Genomic DNA, 12,205 nt, shown 5'->3' on the forward strand with positions numbered 1-12,205 from the left:
TTATTAATTAAAGGCAGTAAGACTGTATAGCTTTATTTATTTAATTATTTATTTCATTATTTACTTACTTACCTACTTACCTATTATTTCTGTAATAAAGTTTTGTGGAAAAACTGTCATGATATATGGATTCCAAGAAGTCTGGTTTGTCTTATAGAGGTCGTGTTGGGTTCTTGTAATCATGTGGCAATGAGATCTTACTTCTAATCAGTTGGATGTTGCAATTAGTAGATCTGACATCAGCCAATGCTATTTCTTGTTGAGGTGGATTTGGTCACAAACTGTTGTTAAAAATGTTTTCTGGGTTGTTAGCTATGTACCTGTGTGATTGTGCAAGCTGTGTTTTAATTGGTTGAAAGTTAAAGTTTGTTTTGTTTAAGGACACCACTTGAGCACATTGATTAATTAATCATTGGCTATTGGATGTCAAACATTTGGCATTTCTGATATGTTGATTGGTTGAGTGAAAGGAAATCAAGATATTAGTTTTTTTAAATTTATTTTCATAATTAATGTTTAATCATGTTAGTTAGTGTAGTGGCCTTACACTTCCTCGTTGATCCAGTAAATCTCAATCTGGATGGAAGCCAGTCCAGGGATATGAACCCAGTGCTTACCAGCATTATAAGCAGGGTTCGTACAGATCATGGAAATCCTGAAAAGTCATGTAATTTGCAAAGGTTAAGGTCGCTAATATATGAGGAAGAGAAAATGCTCATGTTTTGTTGGGTACATCTAGATTAACTGATATGAGAAATTTTATTAATTAATTATTTATTTATTATGCAAATGTCTGTTGATGTTGACTAGTGTATATAATTTATCATGTAAATCTGTTCTGTTTGGGTTATTATACTTAATATGGCAGGATGTATCTCATGGAAGTTCTGGAGAATAATGGTCTGGATTGTTGTGGAATTTTTAGCTTGGTCATGAAAAGTTACAGAAAATGAAAATTTGTTGACAACTAATTTCATCCAATTTAAAATAAATGAAGCAGAGTTCAGCATTTTGTAAATGTTATTCGATTATGTTGATGCTCACAGAAAAATACTTGAAAATCCTGGAAAATAATGATTTCGAAAATGCCTTTAAAAAGTTGTGGAAAGTCATGGAATTTGATTTAACAAAAGTGTGTATGATTCCTGTTAAAGGGACAGTTCTGAATTTGCTGCCATTGTAAGATGTTGTGACAAATAAAATATTTTAATGACAAAAATTACATACTCAATATTGTTTCTTTAGAATATAGATGTCTGTATATTCAGTGTTTCTTGTTGTCCTATTATTTGTATGTAGTCCAATGCTGGATTTGGTCACCCAACAATTTCGTATGTATGAAAAAAATATACATTGGGAAACGAAATGAAGTTTCAGCTAGTACAATGCTGGGACGATTATACAGACATGGATATTTTATGCAGGAAAATGTATGTAATTTTTAAAATTTGTCCTTGAAACGTCTCTGGTAGTCTGCAACATCTTGACAATCGCAATAAACTCAGGACCGTAACCATATGTCTGACGCCATATAACCGTAAAATTAAATGTGTTGAGTGCGTCGTTAAATTAAACATTTCCTTCCTTTCAAACTCCGGACTGTCCCTTTACGGCAGATGGCTTAACCACTATATTGATGACTACCAATGGCTACTTTATTGGCTTTTTTTTTACCTACTAATTAAGATTTCTAGTTTGAAGTGGCAGTATAATCTTATTTGAGGTGTGTGTGGGGGTGTGTGTTTGAGAGGGGGGTTGTGTTTATTATTATCATTATTATTATTATATTGTTATTCATGCTATATTGCTTTATCAATACAACTCACCATTTTTCTTTTGCCCAGGTTTGGGACAGTATTTTTACCCATGTGTATATTATATATACAGTACATTATATGTTGGCCATTTGTTTCTGATCAGTGTGTTATATTATAATGTTGTGTTTTATAAGTTATGGGTTTCTTTCTGTTGGTACAGGGTTTTATCACCCTTCTTGTGACCAGTCGGCACCATTCCCCAAGCCAGCAGTGTTGCGGTGTTTTTCGCTGTCATTTAATGTCAAAATCCCTATATAAGATCATTATCAATCTAATTAAAATTAGCTCCACTATTACATGTGGATCTAACACCAGCCAGTTGGAGCTCATGTCCACCAATCAAAACCTTACTTGCAGAATCATGCCAGTGATTTAAAAATAATTTGAAAATATTCCGAATTATCCTGAGGGTATACGATATGTTTCATGTGAATTACGAATGCCTTATTTAGACCAGTAGAACTAATTTTAATCGGATTGCTAACAACACTGCGTAGTCTCCAATGTCCAGGTAACATTTCGTCAGTAAATAATAATTTAAATATTGACCAATCACACTTCGCCTTTTATAACGTTATTTGGGAGCATACAAATTCTAAAAATATCGGGTGAGTCTATTTTAGTGGCCACAGTACAGTGAACCATACCAATACGTACAGGATAGGTTATCAGTCTTCAATTTCACATTAAAAACTATTTATTTATTTATAAAAATAAAATAAAAACCTAAATCAGTCTTCAGTTTTACATTACAAATTATTTATTTTATAAAACATGTTTTAAGGCCCTCGGGATAATTCGGAATGTTTTCAAATTATTTTTAAATCACTGGCATTATTCTGCAAGTAAGGTTTTGATTGGTGGACATGAGCTCCAACTGGCTGGTGTTAGATCCACATGTAATAGTGGAGCTAATTTTAATTAGATTGAGATCATTATCAACTTACTGGTAGGAACAAAATACACATTAAAATAGTTAAATTTTTGAAGTTCCAAAAACAATTCCTCATGGTATGCATGACACTAAATTTACCCAACGTCAGTTCTGTGGGTTATAGGTCAAAAGTCAGAGATAAAATCTTATGGTACTGGAAACGAGATCATTGGATGTTGATATTCCTATAATATTTGTCTTTAGAGTTTGTGTTTTTACATTCACAAACATATCCTGATGATCATACCTTTTTTAATTAAGTAAGTTATGTGCATGTCTGAATGTCTTCAGCAATTACACTGTTAGTAGTCTCTTTATTCAGTTGTCTGTTGATATGCAAATTACGGAATATAAAGTAACAGGCTCTAGTGTTTAAAACACTACGACATATTTTTCACTATCGGAGCCATTTTTGATGATTGGAATCAGACATTAAATTTTATTTACTTTATCCATTTCCATACATCTGAAGTGTTTCTGGGCCCGTGCTTGTAAAACTTTTTAAGAGTCCAGACTCGGTCTCTAAAGACGTCACATGCATACAGTTAGTATGGCATTACCATGACGTTCATGTCTCACTCTCTCTTAGAGTCTCGAGTCTCAGACTCTAAACAAAAATTACGCACCAGGCCAGGTCATCCTGGTGTTTCTAGGACTAGCAATACTGCGAAATGCATTTTTCATGTTTTTAAAAAACCCCACATACCTCTGAGAAAGGTGGTTGTTTAATGTTAGAAGGAAATTATTAAAAATAAATATTTAAAGATCATTAAACTTTCAAACTGTTTGTCTGCAAGAGGAAATACAGCATTGTGTATATGAAAGTTTGATTTTATCATTTCCATAATTATTGATGGACTGAAATCAAATCCTAATATGATGCAGTGTTTGAAATAAGCACTTGTTTGTCCTGACAAGTTAAAATGTGCTTGGACAAACAAAGTTTACCCCAATGGTTGTCCTATGGACAAGTAAAAATGTTCAGTGCAGTTTCATTTGGAGCAGTAAAAAACATCGTCCTTTCACTTGACTGAGACAAAACAAGTAAAGATATTTGCAGACAAGTAGATTTCTATATGTACTCGTCTGGTGAACTAGTGAACAGTTTTGCTTATTTCTATCACTGGTATGTGTGGAATGATTTCAGCCACGTTGCTTATATCCACTGCTATTTTCTGTCATCTTGTTTGAAGTAGAAATGCCAATAAAAGTAGTAATAAAATAGGAGAATAAAAGTAAAATATGATGTACATGTTCTTAAGGTGAGGTATCATGAGAACATTTGTATTGACAAGACATTTATATGTATTATATGCAAACATGTGCATTTAATATTGTAATGTAAACAATTAAACCAGAATTTGATGCCAAAATTAAGGTTGTTTTTTCCCCCACAAATATGAAGATAGAAATGTCAGTGTATTGAATGTTCTGTTTTGTGATAAATGAATTTCAAGATATTATAGATATTTTATATGAATGCATAATCTTGTATTTTGCATGAAAGTATTGTACATTGCTTGATTGAATCTCCTATAGGCTTTTACATGTAACAAAAGAATTTGAAACTGTGATGTTAATTAACAAAACAAAAAACCTCTCAAAATTGTACAGGTTATCTCCCCTTACTATGCTATTATTTATTGTGAAATTGCAGTATAATCTACATTGTATGATACATTTTTGTGAATGCTTCAAAATAATGCAGGGCTTTAGATTGTAGCAAGGTTAAGCCCAAAATAATCACACTCAAATTACATGAAAGTACAAACAAATTGACCTCAAAACGTTTCACCTCAAAACCATTAAATGTTACGCTCTGATTAGATTAAACTAACTTGAAGTGGATTTCTGAATATCCACAACTCTCCAGCAGCTGGTAACATTACTGCATTAAAAAAATTGTGCCAAATATTAGTGAGATCTAAAGCCCTGTAATGGAGAATATATGTTATGTGCCATGATGTTTGGTAGATGAGTATTAGAGGTGAAATTAAGGGTTTCTTTCTTTTGTCCAGTCATTATAACCAGCGACAACAATACTTGGCTAATAAACCACCTTGATGAGCTGTAATCACCAATAGAGGAAAACATGCTTTTTCACAGTCACAGCAAAATGGCTAGAATCACAGAATTTGGTAACTGAAAAGAGACTTTATGTTATCAGCATTAGATAAAAAAGATATGAGGTGGGGTGGGGATCATGCAGATGGTTCCCTTTCTGGACCAGCCACGTGAATCTCATTTACTATTGAAAATGTTAATATACTTGTTACAATTTAATTGTTCATTGGTTTTGCTTCTTTGAAATTACTGACTGTAAGTCATTCCATTGGTGTGTTTTTTTGATTTTATTATTGTCATGTAGGCAGATTAGTATAGCCTGTTTATTCACAACTACACAGAAATGTTTTTTTGTTTAACCTATCTATCTTCATAGAAAAGCAGATAGATAGGTTAACTAAGTGTTCTGTACATACATGTAAACATAACGCCAGTTGTTTCATACTATCACAGTGGTGTAGTGGTCTAGCCATTGGACTTAAGGCTGGTAGGTACTGGTTTCGTATCCCAGTACCGGCTCCCACCAAGGAGAATTTAAGGCTTTGGTGGGTGTGTGTACAGACTTCTCTCTCATTAACAACTATCAACTAATCACTATCAACTGGACAGACAATCCAGATAACTGAGGTGCGTGCCAAAGACCGCACACGTGAACCTTAAATTGGATATCAGCACAACAATACATATAAATGAATGAATGTTTCATACTTGTGTTGTTTCGTACTTTACTTTTTTGTTGCTGACAAGTCTTATCAGTGCATTTACAAATGAATGAGTTTGTACTCCTATACAAACTGGTTGGTAAGACATGTAGTTCAGTCGTTTGAGTGCCTGTTTGAGGTGCAGTGGATTACAGAATTGATCAGCCTCGATGGACTCAATGGTTTACGAATAGAATACAATTTAAGTACTAAACAGACTGCTTCCCATAAATTCTCTAATATTAAAAGTTTGTTTTGTTTAAAGACACCACTAGAGCACATTGATAAATTAATCATCGGCTATTGTATATCAAACATTTGGTAATTCTGACAGTTATGAGAGGAAACCCGCTACATTTTTTCTAATGCAGAAAGGGATCTTTTATATGCAATGTCCTACAGACAGGACAGCACATACTATGACCTTTGGTATACCAATCGTGGTGCACTGGCTGGAACTAGAAATAGCCCAATGGGTCCTCCAATGGGGATCGATCCTAAACTGACAGTGCATCAAACGAGCACTTTACCACTCTGTAATATTAATTCTTATTTAGTGTTTGTGTGCTTTTTGTTACTGTTAATGCCACCTATTCTTTATGCTTACAGTTATTATCCTCACTTACATTCAGTAAATATAGCTGTCTACTTTTCTCAAGCAGCTTCCTATTTTCAAAGATAATGACCACTCTGCAAAGGCTATACAGCATCAAATCCAGCTGTGGTGTCAGTACTCATGATGGGTGCCACTGGTGGGGCAGCATATGCACATCTTTTCATGAACACCCAACATCAGTGATTTGTTAGTGCATGTCATCACACCTATATTTATTCCAATGAGCTCTGTCCTGTGCTATATTTGATTTAGTAATTTAGTCTGGGAGTGGCAGTCCTCTGAGCTGCACAGGAAAGAGGTGTGGTCCAGTAAAAGATCTCGAGAGTGGCTGTCCTATAGATAAAGCATTTGGAAGGAAGGAAATGTTTTATTTAACAACACACTCAACACATTTTATTTATGGTTATATGTCGTCAGACATATGGTTAAGGACCACACAGATACTGAGAGAGGAAACCTGCTGTCGCCACTTCATGGGCTACTCTTTTCGATTAGCAGCAAGGGATCTTTTATATGCTACCATCCCACAGACAGCATAGTACATACCACGACCTTTGTTACACCAGTTGTGGAGCATTGGCTGGAACAAGAAATAGTTTGATGGGTCCACCGACAGGGATCGATCCTAGACTGACTACACATCAAGCGAACGCTTTACCACTGGGCTACATCCCGACCCTATAAGGCAATTGGTAGTGATGTATAGAATCAACCACTATTTTGTCAAATACCCATTCTACTCTGAAGTATGCAGAGATACGGTTTTGATCATGGATAACGGTTTTCTTGTTCAGATGTATACTACTGAAAAGAATTTAAGGGTCAAAAATTTATAACCAAATAAGTTTCAGAGTGTATTAGATTGATGATGTAAACTATACCAAATTTTTTATTTATTGTTCCACATTTACAAAAAAACACAAATAAACGTCACTGTATACAAGAAAGTCACATGACATGCTGTCAAAGTTGAAGGTTGTCAAACATGAATTTTACACATTAGAACATTCGTTTAATAGTGTGTGAATCCACCCCTGGCGCGAATACACTCGACACATCGTTGCCTCATGCTGTTGATCAGACGTCTGAAGAACACTCTTGGGGAATGGCCTGCCACTCTGCCATAAGAAGTTGACCCAGATCATGAAGGTTGGCCGGAGGGGCATGGTTATCCCAAACTCTCCTGCCTAATTCGTCCCAGGCGTGCTCTTTTGGGGCCAAGTCAGGCGAATATGCTGGCCAATCCATCCTGGTGATACCTTGTTGTCTGAGAAAGTCTGTTACCACCCTGGCGCGGTGGGGTCTGGCATTGTCATCCTGCAGAACTGCCCCGCCGCCAATCTGCTGAAGGCCTGGGAGAACCAACGGCCGGATAATCTCATTCAGATAGCGGATTCCATTCAGATTGCCATCCACCACATAGAGGGGGGTCCTGTGGTGGATAGAGATGCCACCCCACACCATGACGCTGCCACCACTGAACCGGTGACGTTGTCTAACGTTAATGTCAGCAAAGCGCTCCCCAGGACGTCTGTAGACACGAACCCGGCCGTCATTGAACTGGAGACTAAACCTGGACTCATCAGTGAACATCACTCGACCCCACTGAACACGTTGCCACCGCAGATGAAGCGTGCACCAGTGACGTCTGGCCGTTCTGTGACGTGGTAGGAGTGGTGGTCGAACAGCCTGGCAACGGCAGCGTAGATTATTGGCTCTCAGACGATTGCGAATGGTTTGATCAGACACTCGAGTTCCAGTCGCAGTCCGCAGATTGTCACGTAATCGGCGTGCAGTGGTTGTGCGTTGACGTAGAGCCATATTGGTGATGTAGCGGTCCTCTCTATTTGTAGTGCTTCGGGGTCTTCCCGAACGTGGACGATTTCGAACAGAATTCGTTGCTTGGTACCGTTGCCACAGTCGGCCAACGCCATTAGAACTAGTCGACAGTGTCAATGACAGTGGATTTTAATTCATTTATGGGTTGCTTAGACCCACTTTCGTCAAAATGGAACAATACCATGCGTGACATTATGGTCTAGCTAATATAATTGACATTCAGAAAATAATGTCGAAAATATCGTCTGACTCTTAAATTCTTTTGAGTAGTATATAATACTGTAAGCTGAAGGTTCATGACTATATAGTTAAGAAAAGTCTGAATGAATGAAGGAAATGTTTTATTTAACGATGCACTCAACACATTTTATTTACGGTTATATGGCATCGGACATATGGTTAAGGATCACACAGATATTGAGAGAGGAAAGCTGCTGTCGCCACTTCATGGGCCACTCTTCGATTAGCAGAAAGGGATCTTTTATATACACCATCCCACAAACATGATAGTACATACCACAGCCTTTGTTACACCAGTTGTGGAGCACTGGCTGGAACGAGAAATAGCCCAATGGGTCAACCGACCGGGATCGATCCTAGACCTACCATGCATCAAGCGAACGCTTTACCACTGGACTACATCCCGCCCCTATAAGGCAATTGGTAGCGATGTATAGAATCAACCACTATTTTATCAAATACCCATTCTACTCTGCAGTATGCAAAGATACGGTTTTGATCATGGATATGGGTTTTCTTGTTCAGATGAATAATACTGTAAGCTGAAGGTTCATGACCACTGCATACATTATGTTGAAATCCATGTAGAAGCAGGCACATTTTGCAGAACGGGATGAACAGTGGGGTCTTCAGGAGGCTGAACGCTTGCAAATTATTTGACTGGCACCATCAAATTCTATCATATCACACCGGCCTCAGTGGCGTCGTGGCAGGCCATCGGTCTACAGGCTGGTAGGTACTGGGTTCGGATCCCAGTCGAGGCATGGGATTTTTAATCCAGATACCGACTCCAAACCCTGAGTGAGTGCTCTGCAAGGCTCAATGGGTAGGTGTAAACCACTTGCACCAACCAGTGATCCATAACTGGTTCAACAAAGGCCATAGCACATACGACGGCCTTTGGTGTACCAGTCGTGGTGCACTGGCTGGAATGAAAAATAGCCCAATGGGCCCACTAGAGCACATTGATTAATTCGTCATTGGCTATTGGATGTCAAACAGTAATTGTTTTACTTAGTCTTGGAGGAATCCTGCAAAAAAAATTCCATTAGCAACAAGGGATCTTTTATATGTGTTTTCACAAAGACAGGATAGCACACACCATGGCTTTTGATATAGCAGTTATGGTGCACTGGTTAGATGGGGGGGGGGGGGGAGACACGTCGTGGAATGGGTCCACTGAGGTGGTTCGATCCTATTGCGCAAGCAGCTCAGGCGAGTGCTCTACCAACTGAGCTAAATCATGCCCCCCTCCTCCAAAGAGAACACGTTTAATTGTATCCGAGAGAGACTAAGACGGAGAGGGGAGGGATGGGGGGAAATCTGAAAATAATGCACACTTGTTTTTCTGTTAAATAATTATTAAACTGAGAGTAGAAGTTTGTTATCTTTAACAACACCACTAGAGCACATTGATTTATTAATCATCGGCTACTGAATGTCAAACAACTGGTAATTTTAGCATAGAAGTCGAAACCCGCTACATTTTTCCATTAATAGCAAGGGATCTTTTATATGCATCATCCCAGAGACTGGATAGCACATACCATAGCCTTTGCTATACCAGTTGTGCACTGGCTGGAGCAAGAAATAGCCAAATGAGACCTAGAAAGACTGCACATCAGATAAACACTTTACTACTGGGCTACGTCCCTCCCCTACAGAGAGTAGAAGATCGAGAGGATGGATAAAGAAATACTTCTAAGATATAGTGATCATGACTTGGACATCTAATATCCATGTATTATCTTATATGCATTAAACGATTACTTTACAATAGCTAGTATTCTTCAGACTATTTTGCGGGCACAGAAGTATGGGTTACCATTGGTGTGGGTGGGTAATTGGGAGGGAGAGGGGCTGATTTTTTTAACCGATAATGTTTAGTCACATAATTTGCTAATTCGCATTACTACCAAACAACTATATAGGGTTCCAAACTAATCCCTACGCATTTTTACATAATGATTAGAATGATTGATATAAATGGTGAAAAGTTTTCTGGCCAGCTCTTTTCTTTTTGTTAATCCCACTGCCCCATTTCCTTTCTTTCCTTTGAATTCCATCTCATTTCTTCCCCATCTGGCAATTTCTCCTATCTTTCAACTTCTTTCGCTGTCCACCTCCACATCCCAGTTCTTGTTTCTCCAACTGCGACAGGTGCTTGTCTCTTGTGGCTATCTGTGCCACACACCTGCCATTCCTCATCAGCTTTTAGCTGTGGGCTTAGTCTAACCACATCGGGAAGTGTTCAGTAGTTACTTCTGGCATTGTTAAGAGGCATTTGTAAACACCTACTATACACCCCTACTACAGACAGTCGTTAGTGTCGTGGATCAGACCAGCTTTATTAGCGGCAGAGGAAGAGGATGCCAGGTGGGTGCAGAGAAGTAGACAGAAACTGCAACTGTGGAGGAAGTTTAGACAGGTTGGCGATGGTATGGACAGCTTAGAAGATGAGAGTCCGAGAAAACTGACAGAAAGGGTCGAAACAGATTGAAATCGTGGAAGAAATTGGAAAGTTTTTTTATATTAAGATAATAAGTATGACAGGCAGAGGGTGATAGATGAGAAAGATGAATGAATTTGTGAGCCAGCTTTGATGGGATTGGCCAGCTAATTTTTCCATCATTTTTAACGAATGCTCCAGCATTTGGGGTGGGGCAGTTGATTTCCCAGAACCCCCGCTTCATAGGCGTATATCTTTAGAGCAAAAAATATAATAAAATAATAACCACCAGGTGCAGATTCAGGCAATATATATTACAGTATACACCAAAAATGCAAACTTATCCTGCGCATCTGTCAAGGACTATTAAAAAATCCTGGATCCACATCCGACCACAAATCAAATTTGGATTCATATCGTATGTGATATACAAGTACACAAAAGGTATATAAATAATTAATATAACAAACTGCATAATGTATGGAGACAGTGAGTCTTTACATTTAAATACTCCCCGCTTTGATGGTATGTTGAAGACATAATACTTGATACTAAGTCGGACATTGAAATTATAATAAAAGAAAAAATTTAATTGTCTGAATATGCAATCACTGGCTTTACATTTCAAACCAATTTTAAGAAACACACACACAGACTAGCCCGAGTATTCTGCTGTTCAGGAGCTAGCCCAAGCACTATGACGGTTAGAAAGTAACAGACGGACATTTGGACATTTAATGTCAAACATAGGATTGTGGTTGTATAAGAGCAGGAATCTTGGACTACCATTTGGTAGGCAGCGATTTCAGAGAATTTATACCGGTGTAGTTCGGTCTCTGACGGAGGCAGGACGTAGCCCAATGGTAATGCATTCGCTTGATGTGTGGTCAGTCTAGGATCGATCCCTGTTGGTGGGCCCATTGGGCTATTTCTCTCATTCCAGCCAGTGTAACACGACTGGTATATCAAAGGCTGTGGTATGTGCTATCCTGTATGTGGAATACTAGTAGTGCATATAAATGATCCCTTGCTACTAATAGAAAAAAAATATAGCGTGTATTCTAAGACTATATGTCAAAATTACCAAATGTTTGACCTCCAATAGTCAATGATTAATAAATCAATGTGCTCTAGTGGTGTCGTTAAACAAAAGAAACTTTGGTCTCTGATGGTTTGAGAGCGTTGATAACTGTCCAAACTATTAATTTTTATAAAATCATACATACATATATAGTATGGGTTTCCCCACCAATATGAGTTGCCTCCCTCACCCCCCCCCCCCCCAAAATCCTGGCTACACCAGTGGAAAAAATAAATGGTTTGGGGGCTTGTAAAGTTTTTAAAAAATCAAAATGCTGAATTGTTTAAACTTTATTGTTGATGAAAATTCATATAAACTGTAAAGAAAAACCTTACAAATGAACACCAAATCTGATACTGACTGCACGAACCATATACGTGAGTAAACAAACCTCACGAAGTTTTAAGCATAGCGAAGTCAAGATTTTGGACACTAGTGACGGCGGCTGCTGCGATTTAGGCAAG

This window comes from Gigantopelta aegis, chromosome 4 (assembly GCF_016097555.1).
Source record: "Gigantopelta aegis isolate Gae_Host chromosome 4, Gae_host_genome, whole genome shotgun sequence".
NCBI lineage: Eukaryota > Metazoa > Mollusca > Gastropoda > Neomphalida > Peltospiridae > Gigantopelta > Gigantopelta aegis.